This window comes from Malus domestica, chromosome 07 (genome assembly GCF_042453785.1).
Source record: "Malus domestica chromosome 07, GDT2T_hap1".
Taxonomy (NCBI): domain Eukaryota; kingdom Viridiplantae; phylum Streptophyta; class Magnoliopsida; order Rosales; family Rosaceae; genus Malus; species Malus domestica.
In genome coordinates, this window is record NC_091667.1 from 20,947,610 (window position 1) to 20,967,069 (window position 19,460).

Below are 19,460 nucleotides of genomic sequence, written 5' to 3' on the forward strand. Positions count from 1 at the left end.
ATAGGGTAGTAGAGATGGTTATGGTTAAGGGGTGTGGAGACCATGGCGTGATGGAAGTGGAAATAGTGATCCTCATTGCATTCTGGTGGCCAGTGAATATATCATGAGATCCATCAAAATCTTAGAAGAAGAGGTTAGATTTGCTATGACAAAAAAAAATATCATAAAACACCTCAAACTCTATGAAAATCCATTATTTATTTATTTATTTTGAACAAGCGATATTTATCTACACCAAGCAGATGGGTGAGGGACTAAGAGCTTCACAATGGACTATTATTTTTTAAAATTAATGAACTTTTGAATACATCTAGACTTTTGTTAATTTGCAAAAAGTCATAATTGAATACCACGAGATTTTTATAGATTTTTTTTAAAATTCATAAGAAGTCTTTATTCAAGATAGGGCGACTTTTATTCACTCTATAAAATTTTATATTAACTACACCTAATTTAAGTGTCAAGCAAAGTGTGACGACCCGTCCCGAATATATATTTATTTTATCCCCGAAAGTGTGGAAATGTCGATTTTACCCTTGAGTGGTTGGGTTGTGAATGTATAAATGGGCAAAGAAATTGACCAGCCTTGATTTAGGTCGGGGTGTGTCACAAAGTCTCAAATATTTAATAATTTTCATAATTCCGACATACACTCGTAAGTCTCCCAATTCCATCCTATAGTCAAATTTAAACTCTACTAGCACGTTTACTAATCCGTAATCAGATTAAGAGGAATTGAATTGAGGTGGAATTGGAATGAGGTGGAATTAGAATCAGATTCCTCAAGAAGTAGTTTACTAAAACTGTATGGAATCGGAGTGCAAATGATGCATATTCTATATAAGCTGTTTACCAATTCACATGAATTGGAATCAAAAGTAGTTTAATTACTAAAATACCCTTGTACAAAACAGATATAAAATTTTCATCTTTTTTCTTTCTATCTTGCTTTGGACCCTTCGAAGAAAGACGGGTCGTCCGCCATAGCTGTTGATCTTTCTCTCTCATGGGTTTCGTTTACACCATTCATTGCATGCTTCTGGTTTTCATATATTAGCTTAATTCAATCTCTCTGGGGCTCTGGATATTTTTTTTGTGGGTCTAAAATTTTGATTTGTTGGTTTAAATAAATGGCCACCAATGCATATGGGTTCTTCACTGCTCCTACAGTTCCGACCTTGAGGATGAAGATTCAATCGTCAATACGCATTAACGCATGCCCTCCCCCTCTTCTCCTCGCCCTCTAAAAATCCCCATCTCCTTCTGATTCTTCTTCTTCTTCTTCTTTTGATTCTTTTTTTTTTCCTTTTCTTCCGATTCTTCTTTTTCCAAATAACTAATTAATTCCAAATATTTATTTATTTATTTATTATATTGGTCCTTTGTCTCTGTCTCTCTCTTATGGCTGCTTCTTCACTGGGTTTTGATTTGAAACCTGAAGGCGCTAGCTGGGTGTTGTGCTACAGGGAAGGAGATAAGGGTATATTGGGTAGAAAAAACTGATTCCGGGTTCGGGTTTTCTTCAGGAATCCAAATACCACCTATTGGTTGGTAATCCAATTTCAAGCAAATCAGGATTTGATTCCCTATTTTTGGTCGGTCCCACATACAATTTCATTCCCCCCATGTTAGTAAACACATGAATCATTTGGAGTGAATGTGATTCCCATTCCTTTCACTCCATTCCCCTTACGTAAACACGCCCTACATAGATTCTTCTTTTAACACGAGTAAGCTTACGATTCTCTACTTGTCTGATTTTTGTATCAAAATTCACTCTCCTTTTCTTCTTCGTGTCATACTCAATTGTACTTCATCATCTTTTTCAAAATTTTCTGACCCATTTATATACGTTGAAGACTAAATTTGTAGATAAATTTTTGTAAACTAAAAGATAATGAGATTGATGATTGAATTATTATTTAAGAGTGGATAAACGTGCTCATTTTTTATTGGTAACACGTTATTTGATTTGCAAATTTTGTCTACAAATTAATTAGTGTTCATAGCATTACTCATATTTGGAAACACACACCGGCCAAAAAAAATATCTTAATCAAGGTGACACCAATGATCCACTTAAAATATTCGACACACCAGTTACCAACGGATGATAATCCACGCCACACAAGCACACTTTTTCTTTTTCTTTGATGAAGCACACAATTGGAAGACTTAGAACCACCGTTCTTGTATGGGACCTACGAATTGTATTGTAGACACTCTGATTTAAAGATACAAACGCACTTAGCTATATATGATTATATATAATCATCACCAATAATAACCCAATTCAAAAGTTAAGCAAAAAAGATGCTCTCAATCAAGACTCGAGTAATTGATTTTCTCTTTACTATTGCAACGTTTCACCAATTCTTGGACAAGAAAATCCCATTACGAGATTCTTTCATTAAATATTAAATCTTGGGAAATAAATGGTCTTAATTAACTTAACCTAAAGCCAAGTTAGTCAATGTCCTGGCCTATATAAACACCCCTTAAGGCTTCCCATTCTCATAGCCAAATATGATAATTTCATATATGTTTCCAAAGAAGAGTGCTATTATATGCATATATGTGTAGTAGCTAGCTAGGGCATTAGGGTTTTTGGGTTTTAGGAGGGGCCCAATTGGAGCTCTCTCCACTTCAACTCTGAAACGAAGTGATGGTAGATCACGACTGCTAGTTCATGAATACCCTTGCATGCGCATGGTAACAATGGGCGTACGCATGCTAAAGGTTTGCATGAGGTGGGAGACGAAGCTACCTTGATCTTTTTGGTATTGGAGTGAAGGGAGCTCCTACTGATCTTCCTAAAAACTTTCTTCTTTCTTATTTATAAGTTTGTGCATGTTTGTGGTTTTTATTCTCTCTTTTCTCTAAGCCTGTTTTCTAATAAACATTAGGGTTCTTTAGATATAAGCCCATGCAACACTTATTTCCTTGACAAAAATCCATCTTGTTTTAAACATCCAAATAAAACCCAAATTTGAAATAAATTGCCATGTAAACAAATAAATACCTATTATTTTCAAAATATTTACAATTGTGCCACAACACCCTAATTATGTTGATGAATTTAATTACCACCATAATTATAGCAAATAAGTGCTTTATTATTACAAAAGTATCTACTTTATACTTGTCTTACCATCATCTGTTCCATTTCTTTTATTTGTTTGATAATCATTGTAGGTTAATTATTTTGCATGTATACGTTAAGCACATTTTGTTGTTATTATATCTGTGTTAAATAAATTACCTATATTTTTAAGTAGAATAAAGGTAATTAATTAACTTTGAATCAATTGGATAAAAACATCCTTTGATTCTGTAGGTAAATAATTTTGCATGTATTATTACATATGCTAGGCACATTTGTTATTATTATGTGTTGTTTGCAATCAATCAACATTCATTTATTCAGTAGGTAAATTATAAAAGTATCCACTTTATACTTGTCTCACTATCATCTGTTCCATTTATTATATTTGTTTGACAATCATTGTAGGTAAATTATTTTGCATGTATACATTAGGCACATTTTGTTATTATTATATCTGTGTGAAATAAATTACCTATATTTTTAAGTAGAATATAGGTAATTAATTAACTTTGAATCAATTGGCTAAAAACATCCTTTTATTTTGTAGGTAAATTATTTTGCATGTATTATTACATATACTAGGCACATTTGTTATTATTATGTGTTGTTTGCAATCAATCAACATTCATGTATTTTGTAGGTAAATTATTTTGCATGTTTTATTACATATGTTAGGCACGTTTTGATTATTATATATATGTGTATGCAAATAGCTTAAATAACTTTTGAATCAAACAATATTTATTTATTACGTAGGTAAATTATTTTGCATGTATTATTTTACCTGGAACTTATATTGTTATTTTATATATGTAAAATATTGGTAATTTTGAATAAAATAACATTTGCATATTTGTGAAAAAAATGCTAATTTACTTGTTACAATTATTTGAAAAGGAAAAAAAATGCTCATTTTTACATAAATGTGAAAACAACTATATAAGGAAACAAAACTCTAATGTCATGTAATTTTTGTTATTAATATGCATTGAAATCATGACACTCAAAATTTTCTTTTCCAAATCTGCATAAACATTTCAAAACGTTTAATTGAATGAAATAATATAAAATAAATGTAGATAACAAGTAATAAACCCAAAGTCAATAATATTAGGGGTAATTTAGACATCCAAAAATACCAATTTTGCCAAGTCATACTTAATTATGGATATTGCTTAGTTGGAGCCTAGTCATTGGGTTTTTATTAGAAAATTTTACAATTAGGGGTTTTAATTAATAAAAATTGAATTCCAAGTGGTATACTCATATTTTCGGTAAACATTATTACTTAGCTGCTTGGTCATTTGGATTACAAAAGGTTGCGATTTCATGAGGCATTGAAACTCGTATACTCGTGACACTGCAGATGTGATTCCAGATTTGTTGGAAATCTTCGTGGCCTGCCATTTATCATGCTAAATGGGGACTCCGTCGTGGGAACAGTGAAACCATTTGATCCCTGCCCCATACTTAAAAGCTATATGCCTTTTATATGTATACTAGTTAGTGATGTCCACACGTTGCTGCGAGTTTGTTAAATTGTATGGAATATTGTGTTCAAAAGATGTAAAGATGGTGTCATAAAATATTAACATTGTTTATAGCACAAGCGTTTGAAAATTTTTGTAGGCAAAAGGTTTAATTTATGTAATCTACGTTCAAAAGATTGCAGCATTCTTCTTTATCCGCATGCAGAACATAGTACAGTCATCCATTCTGTTCTAGCAGTTACACATAGTTTTCTATTGGGACCAACATTTGGACACAAAAGGTTACAAAATGTTGATATATGTACACGCAAAAAATATTACAATTATCCGTTCTATTCTAGCAGTTCTATATCTTCAATCACTACTAAATTAAATAGTTTGTGTGAAGAGGAAGATTTTGTCGCGCAAATCATTATTAAGTTGCACAAAATGGCGACCAGAAAATCGTCACGCGTTTTTGTCGGGCAAAGGTTGTGAAAAAAGACATTGCGCAACGAACAATTTCAAACTCGTCGTGCAACAAAAAATTGTGCGATGCTTTATTACTCATCGCGCTAAAGTTATACGGACGAAGGTTTTCGTTGTACGATATAAAAGGGTACAAGTGCGCTTTGTGACTAGTTCGTCTCGAAAAGTTTGTGCGACGAAAAATGTTAGAGGCGCGTGGTAATGCACAACGAAGTTATAAGACGCGCTTAATTTTACGCGACGACTGGTCAACGACGTGCAAGTGTAATTTTTATCAAAAATAAATAAATAAAATAAAAGGAAAATTAAAAAAAAAAAAGACTTCATACTAATGACAAAAAAAAGAAAATTAATGAATAAATTTTTTTTATTTATAATATAAATAAAAATGTACGTACAAATATAAAGTTTTAAAAGAAAGAAGGAACAAAACTATAGAAAAAAAAGCGGAAAAATCTATAAGAATGTCGTTCAAAGGATCTTGTTGCTGGTTGGGGACGGGGTCAAAGGTCAACGAGCTTGATTGCTGTGCTTGCTCGGTGTGAAAGGGTTGTGAGGGCGATGGTGTAGAAAAACCAGGGAGATATATTCCGGGGGAACTGAGGGCTTGTACAAGCATCGACATTTGAGACTTGTATGATGCTAGCTCACTCCTTAGGCCAACAACTTCTTGCGTCAAAGCCGTAACTTGGCCCTTTGACTACGAGGATGATGAGGCTCTACTCTCCCGCTGCCTAGCATTTCCCATCCCCCGACAATAAATCCCTGGCCTCCGACCAAAAGTCTGGTCCAACGTCTCTGTCACAATGTGAAACCTTGCATCTGCAGGGGGATCCATAGACTCAATCGGTGTGTCCAAGGGAAGTGGGGAGGCGGACTCTTGAATCACCTACTGACTCTTCTCCACCATAGTTGCCTGTGAAAAAAAAAACAAATGGATTATTAATAGAAAACAATTTGAAATAATTAGTATAAATGTTGAATGCATAAGAAATTACTTACATGAAGGGACTCAGTCAACTCATTCCCAGGCCAAACATAAACGTCAGCAAAGAAGTCGATCTCCGAAAATTTTGAACCCTCCTAAAATAAAAAAAGATAAGGAAAATGTTAGTAAGAAAAAAAAAATTATTAGCAACATTTTTAAATTGGAAATGAAAGATGTAATATATACCTTCCATCGCACCTCCATCATATAAGAGAAAGGCCTCAAACCAGAATGGTTGAGAAGAGTTTTCTTCTCCCGATTGATTGTGTTCTCCTTTGCCTTCTTTTGTTATAAAAAAAATAAACGTATTAGTTGTAATACGTAAAGAAAATAAAAAATAATAATAATAAACATTAGTAAAAATTAAAAAAAGTAAAATGAAAGTGTAAACACAGAAAATTCTTGAAACGAAAGAGATAAGAACAACGTGCACAAAATAATATTTGTATTTGATGATTTTGGGTTACAATCTCTCTCAAATTTGATCCTTTGATTCAATCCCCATAAGGTGTTGATTTTATGGATGTGTGATTGATCCAAAGGTTGTCGAGGCTTGATCTTGGATGAACGGTTGAAAGTTTTTTCAATGGCCGCTGAGGCTTAATCTTGAATGACGGTGATGAACGGATCTTTAAGGGCTTTTGGGCTTGATCTTGAACAACAGTGACGAACAGATCTTCAAGGGCCTTTGGGCTTGATCTTGAAGAACAGTGATGAACGGATCTTCAAGGAGCTTTTGGGCTTGATCTTGAAAGACGGTTGGATGTGTGGATTTGTTGACGTTTGTTGATCCAAAGGGCCGTTGGGGTTTGATCTTAGGATGAACGGATGATGAACGATGAACATTTTCTTCAAGGGCCGTCGGGGCTTGATCTTGAATTAGTGGAAGTTCTTCAAGGGGCCGTCGGGGCTTGAGCTTAATGAACAACGGATGAGCGGATCTTCAAGGGGCCGTTGGGGCTTGATCCTTGAGGATGAACAATTGATGAATGGATTCGTTAATGTTGTCAATCCAAAGGGGCCGTTGGGGCTTGATCCTTGGGCTTGATCCTTGAGGATGAACAATTGATGAACGGATTCGTTGATGTTGTCGATCCAAAGGGGCCGTTGGGGCTTGGGCTTGAAGGCAGATTTGGCGAAGAACGAAAAGAGTTTTCTCGACCCTTCGGAATTTGCTTGAGAGCTTTAGAGTTTCAAAGCTTCAAGGTTTTGGTGTAATATGAATTCGTCCCTTAAATGAATGAAATGGCTTATATTTATAGAATTTTCCAAGGCCTAATTTTGAATATAATATGCAGATGAAATAAATCGTTTCTGCCAGGTGTTAACATGTGTCCTATTTGATGACTTTTCCGATTTATTTTGATTTTTCATTTAGTCACACGCTACGTGTAAAATTTATATGACACGTGAGCGTCGAAATTGTAACTATTGGTCAACATTTATTTCACTGAAATTTCGATGTCTACAAATGCCCCCACTTCAAGGCGCGTCGTATACATGTGCTTGTCACGTGTGAGAGATGCGTTTTGAAGTCCCTTAGTGTAGATGTCGATCCAAGGGCCATCGAGGCTTGATATTGAATTGGGCTGGAGATTTCTTCAAGGGCCGTTGAGGCTTGATCTTGAACTTCGTTTGAAATTTCTTCAAGGGCAGTCGAGGCTTGTTCTTGAAGGTTGGAATTGGACCTCAAGGAGCTTCATGTGGTAGATGATCTTTGGATTTGGTAGTGGATGAATCGACACGTATTTTGTTGCGATTGTTGACTTTCCACAGCTTTGATCTTGAACTGGGTTGGAGTATTTTCTGGATTCCTCCAATTGTTGACTTTCCACAGCTTATTCTTGAATTGGGTTGGAGGGCTTTATGGCTTCCTCCGATTGTTAACTTTCCACAGCTTATTCTTGAACTGGGTTAACGGATCTTTTGGCTTCCTCCGATTGTTGACTTTCCACAGCTTCTCTGAAACTGGGTTTGGAATTCTGAGCGAGGAATATGAGAGTTCCTTGGTTTCAAATCAGACTCCTTCTGCTGGGTTGATTTGAATGTGCAGTCCGCATTCTTCTCTGCTTGTTTCTTCAGCACGGCAGGCAGGCACGAGGATGAATTAGCACATTGTCCTTGTCCCTAGCTGAGGATGAATTAGTGCCGACCATTTGCTTTCTTTCTCCTTGTCCCTAGCTGAGGATGAATTAGCACATTGTCTCCACATGCTTCGAGGTATCATTTTCACTTCCCTTATCTGTTCTCTAGGCAGATGTGGTAGATGAAGAGGAAACATAAGATGTTGAAGATGAGCACTCGAGAGCACGGCTAGGTAAGCAATCAGGAAGGGGTTCCAGGAAGTCGGTTCCAGATCAGAAGATTGATACCAAGTGCTGGCTGATTGCTTTCTTTCTCTTTGTCCCGTAGGTGAAAACAACGACAAGGAGAAGAACAGGGAGAAAGCATGATATGAGATACTCTTGCTTTCAACCTTCATAATATGAAATACTTTTGCTTTGGATGAGTTGTTTACAGAGGTACCCCAAGGAATAAGGAACACTGAGTGATTCGAGAGGCTTCGTTGGGAAGGCATTCTCGGAGATGAAGAAAGGTTATGTATGTCTCCCTTGCAATGGAGGGTGAAGGTTGACATTTATAGGAATTAATAACCGGTACTATTCTTTCATTCTCGTCGGCAACCGTTAGATGTTTTAACAGTAAACTTAACGTGTGATTGCTTTCTTTCTCCTTGTCCCGTAGGTGAAAACAACGACAAGGAGAAGAACAGGGAGAAAGCATGATATGAGATACTCTTGTTTTCAACCTTCATGATATGAAATACTTTTGCTTCGGATGAGTTGTTTACAGAGGTACCCCAAGGAATAAGGAACACTGAGTGACTCGAGAGGCTTCATTGGGAAGGCATTCTCGGAGATAAAGAAAGGTTATGTATGTCTCCCTTGCAATGGAGGGTGAAGGTTGACATTTATAGGAATTAATAACTGGTACTATTCTTTCACTCTCGTCGGCAACCGTTAGATGTTTTAACAGTAAACTTCACGTGTTTTCTACTTCACAAGAAATCTTCAACAGATTGCCTGTAATTTTTGCAAAGATGAGTATGCATGCGATAGGCGCTGACACGTTAGGAAAAGCAAGTGCCTCTACGATATTTGGAATCGGCGCTTCGACAAACTGCCTGTGATTTTCGCAAAGCTGAGTGTGCATGTGACAGATGCTGACACATCTGGAAAAGCAAGTGCCTCTTCGATATCTGGAATCGGCGCTTCGAGTTCTGAGCTCCGTCGAGTGTAGAGGTTGCACGTGACAAGTACAGACAAATCTGGAAAAGAAGATTGGCCCGTGGTTTCTGAGCAAGCCCAGCTTTTGAGAAAGATATCACCTCTTTGATTTTTGAGTTGGCCTCTTCGATTTCTGAGTTAACATCTTCGATTTCTGAGCTCGCCTCTTCGATCTTTGAAATCGCATTGAGTACTGATTTTTATAGAGGCATGCAGTACGTTTCAAAGCACACTGGAATTTTCGCCTGTAGAAACTCCCTTCTTGCACTTCTAAGATCTTGATTTGTCCGACCTCTTCTTTCTTCAACACCTTTGAAAATGTATGGCCCCTTCGATCGTCGTTTTGACTTGAACCTTGGTGAAGAGGCAGTCCTGCCTTTTCCAAACAATATATGGCGCCTATCCTTCATATCCCATACTGGTCCCTTTACCGTTGGGGATTCGGTGATGAAAAATGATATGACTGCTGCGGTGGTGGCCCGGAACCTTGTCACTCCTAAAGATAACAGACTACTTTCCAAACGGTTTGATGAGTTGATTGTTAAGGATTCTCTAGCTCTTAGCGTGCAATGTGCAGGTTCTGTGTCTAATATGGCCCAACGCCTATTTGCTCGAACCCGTCAAGTTGAATCATTGGCGGCTGAAGTGATGAGTCTCAAACAGGAGATTAAAGGGCTCAAGCATGAGAATAAACAGTTGCACAGGCTCGCACATAACTATGCTACAAACATGAAGAGGAAGATTGACTAGATGCAGGAATCTGATGGTCAGATTTTACTTGATCATCAGAGGTTTGTGGGTTTGTTCCAACAGCATTTGCCTTCGTCTTCTGGGGCTATACCGCGTAATGAAGCTCCAAATGATCAACCTTCGGTGCCTCCTCCTCCTGGGGTTTTGCCTCGTACTGAGGCTCTGAATAATCACCTTCTGGTGCCTCTTCGATCTGGGGCTCTGCCAACTGCTGAGACTTCTCCTGAGCAACCTTTGTGAAGGCTCCCTCTTGTTTTTTTATTTTGATTCATGTATATGTATATATTTGTAACTTATTGGAAATATCAATAAATGAGCTTTATTTCATTTAGTGTCTATATATACATATTTTTTTTTGTTGGTGCCTGAGCACCATTTTTTTTTAGCACCATTGTTATATATATATATATTTTCTTCTGTCACATGGTTGGTGCCATGCACCATTCATGGTATCTTTATCAACATATATTATTTTTTCCTTCTGTCACATGGTACCGTGCACCATTCATGATATCTTTATCATCATATATATATATATATATATTTTTCTGTCACATGGTGCCGTGCACCATTCATGATATCTTTATCAACATATATATATATATATATATTTTTCTGTCACATGGTGTCGTGCACCATTCATGATATCTTTATCAACATATATATATATATATATATAATAGTAAGTGGAGATAACAATCATGTCAGAGTGAGTGGACATCAACACTTTAGCTTTCCTTAGCACTCTTCAGAAATGAGAGCATTCAATCTCAAACATACAACTAAAGCCGGATGTCCTTGTTTTTTCCCCAAATATGCTGCTTGCAGTGTCGAGCAAATATAGGCTATACAGGTTGTTAAAGCTTTCCCAGTTTTAACAAAAGATTTATGTGCAAGCTGCTGCATGCGTGAGTATCATCAGTCAATGCATGTGCTTTGTAATTTTGATCTTTTTTTTCTTTCTTTTTTCAATTTCTGATGTGTATAAGTAAGCCTTCCTGTAAGGCTTATAGACAGGTATTCGATCCTTATTCCATTCCCATCAGCTTGAAAGTTTTAACCTATCAAGTGCAGTTTTGTCTATTTGCACCGAAGCTTGCTGCTTCATATTTGTGCAGGTTCGCCTGCTTCTCTGGACACGAAAACTGCACAACAATTTCACAACCAATTGCGCAACCACTGCATTCTCACTGCCTTTTACCGCCACTGCAAAACCATTGCACAGCCATCGTCCTTGCTGCACTGCCTTTGTCATCCTTGCTGGTTGCTGCACTGCCTCACGTCCTTTTTGCACCGTTTGCTACACACAATTGCACTGCCTACCATCCTTGCATTGTCATTGAGCACAGCCACCGAGCACAGCAGGTCGTCAGGCAGCTGGAGGACCGACGATGAAATGATGTCGACGTACGAGGGGTGGCTAGTGGAGCACGGTAAGGACAACCTCTACGGCGGAAAATTCAGCCTGGCGAAGAGTGGTGCAGCTTCTTCAACTTATGTAGTTCTCTTTATCTCAGTGACAAACTTCTTTTCTTTTAACTGCAACGCTCTGATTTCCTTCTCTATCCCTCTAGTAGCAGGGGTCATTTCTTTCTTGTTCTCCTAAAAAGCCTCTTTGGCGGTGGGTTTCTTACTGAAGTTGTCCATGGCGCAAAGGCTGTAGGAATCAGAGCACTCGAACTCGCAACGATTTCTCTTTCGAGTTACAGAACGGAGAATAAGAGGTCCAGACTCTTTCGTTTTAAGGTGAGGATAATTCTGGGGTCGTGCATGCCTTCATATATATATATACATATGTGGAACGTGATTGTCCATCACTGTGCGGATATATATATATATATATTTGTTTGTTTGTCCCGTCACTCTGCATGCATATATATGGCAGGTAATTGGTAATTGCCATGGCTTGTCCCGTCACTCCATGCATATGTGTGTGCATATATACATATATATACATATATATATATATATATATATATATATATATGTGGAGGGTAATTGTCCCACTGCTGTATTTATATATATATATATATATATATATATATATATATATATATAGAAGTTGATTGTCTCATCGTGCACATATATAAAACATAATATAATGTGTGCACCCTCATTGATGGATTTTTTTGTTGTAATGCTAGGAATCTTTAATTTTGGGGAAGGCAGAGCATGACGCTGGAACCCTCACGAAGCTTTCAGAAACGTGGTATTTGGAGTGAGCAGGACGTGGGCATATCTGTGTTTTCTGCTGCCTAGGGTTTGTGAAAGAAACTGCAACGGGGTTTCGCTGTGTAGTGCCTTTTGATCATAGTTTTCCCTCGGTGGTGCGCTGCCGTGTGGTGCTGTGCAAGAGACTGCAGCGAGTTTATGCTGTGTATTGCCTTTTGGTCATAACTTTCCTTGGTGGTGACGTTGATGTGCCTCTTGCCGCCGCTTGGAATGACTATCTTGTAACTGCCCTCTTTGCCGTGCTATTGCTGATTTATTTTTTTCGAGGTCATGGTATTTTTTAAGTGCTTTAAGCACTGTCACCATTCTTGCGAAGGCAGGTGATTCGCAAGACAGAGGAACAACGTTGAAGATTTACGAGCCATTGACTGGTCTTAAGGCGCTTGCTCTTTTCGTAAAAGATAATCCATGCATATTAAGTCGTGGTCTTTCGAAGTATCTTGGGAGGTGGTAGATTCTGTTCAACCAGATACGAAGAAGAAGGCGTGCATCTCGAGGATTCTTATCTTGAATCCTTCGCACCATGCTGGTGACAATCATTCGGCCTCGTTTAAGCTTCTTGGTGATCACATCCGCAGCGGAGCTATGGCTTGGAATGGTACCCTGTCGACTGCTGGAGAGGCCGTTTTTGATGAGTTTTATTAGGAGTGGCTTGAAGATGTCTTAAGCCAATCTAAAGATGTGCTTACTAACGTGGGCCTTTACCACGCTGTGTACGCATCTTTATTTAGTTATGATCGCCATCATTCCGTCATTCGTGTGTTCTTTGACCATTGGTGTTTGGAGACCAACACACTTCACACGGTGCAAGGGGAGATGTCAATTTCACTTTGGGATCTTCACCGGATAGGAGGCTTGCCGATCCAAGGTAAGTTACGACGAGGTCGTTCCCAATGCGAAGGACCTTTCTCTTTGCAATAGCCAATGATTGCTTGCAAGTTGCCGCTATTTTTTTTGGGCGTATCACAGGCTTTTCCAGGATACTCAAGGTAAATCAGGCATAAGGATTTCCTCATGGATCCAATTCTGGTACTGGGAGGCCATGAGGTATAAGAAGCCTTTGAAGAAAATTGGTCGTAACAAGACCACTAGGCCAAATGGAGACTCAGACCCGTTCAGTGTTATTGGCTCAACCAAACGCCGCTCTTCTGACGAGTTGAGAGCATTTGAGGATCTTGGCATAGCATCAGAGCATGTGGAGGAGTTTTACCTAGCTGCTTTCTTAGCTTGTTGGCTTTGTAAGTTTGTTTTCCCAGCAGGCGACGTCAACTTAGTTCGTCCTAGAGTTTTCAAAGTTGCTAGCAAGATGGCTGCAGGTGAGTTTTTTAGCCTTGCTATTCCGGTCTTAGCCAACATTTACAATGGCTTAAGCATTGTTTCAGACTCAGCAAGCACTGAAGATCGTGCTGCGGTGCTTCCTTACCACTATATGTAAGGTTGGTTAGGTGAATATTTTGGCACTCATTTTTCTTTGTTGACTCTAGAAAAGTCAAGGCCTTATTCATCGATAGAAGCCAAGCTAGGGCCTTTGATGACGAAGTATTCTGATGTGCTCTCCGCGAAAAGCCTTGATGATTTGCAGGCGCTAGCACTATTTAAAAGTTGTGAAGATTTGAGGATTGACCCCTTAGCAAGAGTTGGCTTAGTGCGGTGAGGCATCGTAGACAATTCGCAGCTCCGCTTCTCAGACTTATCTTATCTTATAAATCTTCGCTCGGGGTTTTTTTCTTTGCAGCAAGAAGACCGATGCATTGTTCAGCCATATAGTCCCCACCGTTTCAGCAGGCAATTTGGTTTTATCCAAAATGTGACAGGCAAGCTGAAGGAAAAGAACCAATCAGCATCCTTGTAAGCCGTGTACATGCATTGGGAGTCTTGTACCCGTTCATGCACAAACGTTGTTATCACGCTGCCAGCCAATGATGAGTTCAAGAGTAATCCAGTGACCTATGTTTACGCACGTTGGTGGTCAAAGACACATTATAAGAACTTGGGGATGGCAAGTGGTACCAATTCTTCTCACTTAGGCGATGATATGTCGAGAGAGGGTTGTCCTGTGGTTCCTATGCGACTGGTACCTCTTGATTGCGTGAGTGCGGCTCCCTTACAAGATAGACCTGTAGCTTTAGCTCTTCAATGCTCATACTTGTCTCCTCGACATCCAGATGTTTCTGAAGAGGCGGGAGATGAAGTTAACTCGCACGAAGATGGATTTATTTTGCAGCAGCGTCAATAAGTTTTGAACAAGCGATCACTTGAGGATGTTCAGGTCAACAGTGATGTCAATTTTCATCATAAGAAGAAAGAAGTGTTTAGACCTCCTCAATTCGATGACCGTGCGCCATTTGATAGAGATGTATGTACTTTATTGTCTCTCATGATTTCTTCTGCTTTCATCATTTTGGCTTTCGTTTCTAACATCTTTCTTTGTCTTCTTTAGGTTGGGCCTTCTTGTCATTTTGATTTGGCAACTGCAAATGTTTATTCCTATACGGAGATGCTATTTGCAGGCGACCTACCTACAGACAGGGAGATCGAGGATCCGCCTGGTGTAGAGCTTGTTCCAAATCCGCCGAACTTCCCAAGTTTGCCATGTGTAGGTAGAGGTATGCAAGAACCAGTCATGCGTCCAACACCTTTGCCAGCTAGCTCTGAGATCTCTTTGAGAGGGCCGAACCTTAATGGTACTGAGCAAGTCATCCATCGCATCAGTCTTAGTGCGGCAATGGAGATCAAGGGCTATATTGAGGAGAGGATTTCTACGTGTCCGCTGAAAGACCTTACGTTTGTCAATGAGGATTTGTCGAAGTTTGTTTCTGTGATTGACAACCTTAACGTTGATTCCTCATCCTTGAAGATCAAGATTGCCAAACTTATGGCCGTTTCGACTGAGTATTCTTTCTTGCGTGCTATTTCCTTGGAGAAGTTGAGTCCAGATGTTAGAACTCATCAGCTAGCAATGATAAACTCGTCACTGGTTCAAGTCTGGTCTTTTCAGCAAGCTGTTTCAGGAGATTATCAAGTCACATGGACTTCTTTAACTTCTGTCCGGGTGCGTCTAGATGCATTGGTGCGAGAACGAGAGCAGTTGGTAATCGAAGCATCGCAACTTGAAAGTGTTCTTGTGGAGCAGGGAACTACACTTTCTCAGTACCAAGAGGAGATTTCACGCCTAGAACGAGAGAAAGGCATGACTATGGAGTTGCCCATCTTGTCTCCCACCGAGGTAGAGACTTTGGAAGGCTTGCTTGAATATCGCCTTCGTAGTTTTAGGGACATAGTTTTCAAGTAGTATCTTCTGTTTTTTTTTTCTTTTTCTTTTTTGTAATAAGGCTTTGGAGCCGACTCATTCTTTCAAAGAAATAAAGTATTTATGTTCTTGAATTTGCTCTTCAATCTTCAAAGTGTTATTTTTTTAGATGGTGTGACTGTACTTGAAGTTTTGACGCTTCAAGTTGCCTACGTACCCTCTGTTGAGGAGGGATCAAGTCATAATGTAGTTCAAATGCATTTTTTTTCTTTGATTTTATGTGTGTCGTACGTAGTTTATGTTCTTGCGGGCCAAGAGTGTGGCGTTTGTTTTAGGGGTAGTAGCGCTTCAATAATCTTCCTTTGATGGGGCTGATCTTGAAGCCGTCTTCTACCATGATTAAGTAGGCACCGTTGGTGTAGACTTCTTGTATTACGTATGGTCCATCCCACTTTGATATGAACTTGCTTTTTGTCTTGTGAGTTGTGATGATAGGCCTACGCAATGCAAGAACGAGATCTCCAATTTGGAAAGACCTTGGGTGGACTTTCTTGTTGAATGCCTTGGATAGCCGTGCTTGGTAACATTCAAAGTGTTGTTGAGCTTCTAGCCTTCTTTCGTCGAGCGCTTCTAACTCTTGAAGGCGCAACTTTACATTCTCTTCATCAGTCAAGCATTCTTGTATAGCCATTCTTAGTGAGGGGATTTGACTTTCGAGTGGTAGAACAGCTTCCACGCCATATACAAGAGAATAAGGCGTAGCTTGGGTGGGAGTCCTATGTGTCATACGATATGCCCAAAGTGCTTCGCTTATCCTTTCGTGTCAGTCTCTCTTTGTTCGGCTGATCACCTTCTTTAATAGATTGCACAATGTTTTGTTGAATGCTTTCACAAGACCGTTAGCCGGAGCATGATACATGGAAGACTTGTGCTGCTTCAACTTGTATTTCTGGCAGAGCTCATCCACGAGTCAGTTGGAGAATTGTTTTCCATTGTCAGTGATGATGTAGCGAGGCACACCATATCGGTGAATGATATGTTCCTTGATGAAACGGACGACAATTTCCTTTTTGACTTCCTTCAGGGGTATAGCTTCAGCCCATTTGGAGAAGTAATCTATCACAGCCAGAATGTAAGCTTCTCATGCAGATGACTTTGGCGCAATTGGTTCTACGACGTCCAATCCCCATGCATCGAATGGCCATGAAGCAACTGTAGGGTGTAATGGCTCAGGTGGTTGATGTATGAAGTTGGCGTAGAATTGGCAGGCTTAGCACCTTTTGGCATGTTCCAGGCAGTCCTTCACCATGCTTGGTCAGTAGTAACCCATTCTCTTGAGCTGGAAATGTAGCTTTGGTCCAGATTGATGCGCCCCGCATACGCCTAAGTGTGCTTCTTCCATGGCTTGATTGGTTTCTTTCTTACCTTAGCATCTCAGAAGTACGCCTTCGAAAGAGCACCGATAAAGTGTTTCTTTGTAGTAGAGGAAGCGAGGTGCTCATCGACGTATTTCAGAGCGATGTCTAGGATCATCTGGAAGTTTTCCATGCTCTAAGTAGTCAATCAGCGGTTGCCTCCACTCTTCAACATCAACTGAAAGTACTGAGATGGCATTTGTATCATCCAGTAGCATTTCAGTGACAAGGGGGATCACCCATCTTTGGCAGACTGGCACGTCTGCGGCTTCGTCTTCTCCTAATGTCATGCTTGAGACTAGGTTAGCAATGTTCTAGCGTTACAGCCTCAAACCTTCGTAGCAATTGAGTTGCCAGTCGGAAGTATGGGACAAGATCATCTTTCCTCACCTCATATTCAGTCAAGAGTTGATTGATTATGAGCTTGGAGTCGTCATATACCTCAAGGGCTATGATTTCCATATTGATCGCCATTTGGAGCCCAATGATCAGTTTTTAGTACTCAGCGACGTTGTTGAAGCATAATTCGCTTAGTTGGAAAGAATAAGGTAGTATTTGCCTTTGTGGCGACATGAATACCACTCCTGCTCCCACTCCGTCCGCTCGTGCAGATTCATCGAAGAACATCGTCCAGTTGGGAAGATGTCGATGTAGAACACGTCCTCGTCGGGCAAGTCATCTGAGATTTTCCAATCAGCTAGGATTGGGTGATCGACAAGAAAGTCTACTAGCGCTTGCCCCTTGACGGCTTTAGCTGAGACATATATGATCTCATATTGATTAAGAAGCAATGCTCATTTAGCGAGTCACCCTGTCAAGACTGGTTTGGACATGACGTATTTGACCGGGTCAGCTTTAGCAACCAAGTGGATAGTGTAAGCATGCATGTAATGCCTGAGCTTCTGGATGGCGAACACCAAGGCAAGACACATCTTTTCTATTGGGAAGTAGTTCAACTTGGCGCCGGTGAGAGTTCGGTTGAGGTAGTAGAGTGCTCCTTCTTTCTGAGATTCATTCTCATACACCAAGAGTGCTCCAACTGAACTTTCCTGAGTGGCAATGTACAATATGAGTGGTTTCCCGGGCACAGGCGCCCCCAAGACAGGTGGACTTGACAAATACTTTTTTATGCTTTCAAAAGCATTGTGGCATGCTTCGTCCCATACAAACGGAAGATTCTTCTTCATGAGTCGGCTGAACGGTTGACAACGCCTTGCCATGCTGGAGATGAAGCGTCTGATGAAGGCTAGTCGTCCTTGTAGACTCTTCAGCTCGTGCAGGTTTCTTGGCTCAAGCATGCTTTGAATGGCCTTGATTTTTTATTGGTCCACTTCAATACCACGATGCTTGACAATGAAGCCAAGGAACTTTCCGAAGGTGACGCTAAACGTACATTTTAACGGGTTCATTTTGAGGTTGTATTTTCGCAGCCTTTCGAACACCATTCACAAATCCTTCAAGTGGTCTGATTTTTCCTTGTCTTGACCACCACATCATCTACGTAACATTCTACGTTTTTATGTAGCATGTCATTGAAGATTTTCTGCATTGCACGTTGATATGTAGCTCCAGCGTTCTTCAGACCAAAGGGCATCACCTTGTAGCAGTAGATACCTTTTGGAGTGCGGAAGGCGGTTAGTTCCTCGTCTTCGAGAGCCATGCGAATTTGATTATATCCAAAAGAGCCGTCCATGAATGACAGTGCCTCGTGGCCAGTGGTTGCATCCACCATGATTTCGATGATTGGCAAAGGGAAGTCGTCCTTCGGGCAAGCGTCGTTGAGGTCCCAGAAGTCTACACAAACACGTATTTGTCCATATTTCTTAAGGATAATGACGATGTTGGAGATCTACTTGGGGTATTGCACCTCTCGAATGAAGCCTGCTTCGATTAGCTTGTCGATCTCTACCTCGATTTGTGGAATGAGCTCGGATCGATAGCGCCTTTGAGTTTGCTTTATAGGTCGCATTCCAGGCTTGACTGCAAGATGATGCACAGCGATGACAGGGTCAAGGCCAGGCATTTCTTTGTAGGTCCAAGCAAAGACGTCTTTGTATTCTGATAGCAGTTGGTAATACTCATCTATCTCGTCTGCACTTAGCAGCGCACTTACGAAGATAGGTTTCTGTTCCTCTTTTGTGCCTAAGTTGAGCTCCTTGAGATCATCAACCGTGGATTGCCCCCCCATCCTTAAGTTGCGGTGGCGCAGCAGTGACATCTTCTTCGGGGATTTCATCTTTTTTGCCTTCTTGTATCGTGATGTGGAAGACGTCTTGAACCTCCCCTTCAGTGTCATCATCTTGGGATTGTTGGCATGAAGATTGTCCAGTATGGATGATGGTACGCCTTCTTACTTTCAGTGGTCTATTTGTATCAACCTCCAAGATTGTTTGGCGCTTCATCCTTGAAGGAATTGAGCTTCGAATATCGCTTTTTTCTGCTAACATGTCGAGCTTTTCTTCTTTTGACATTGT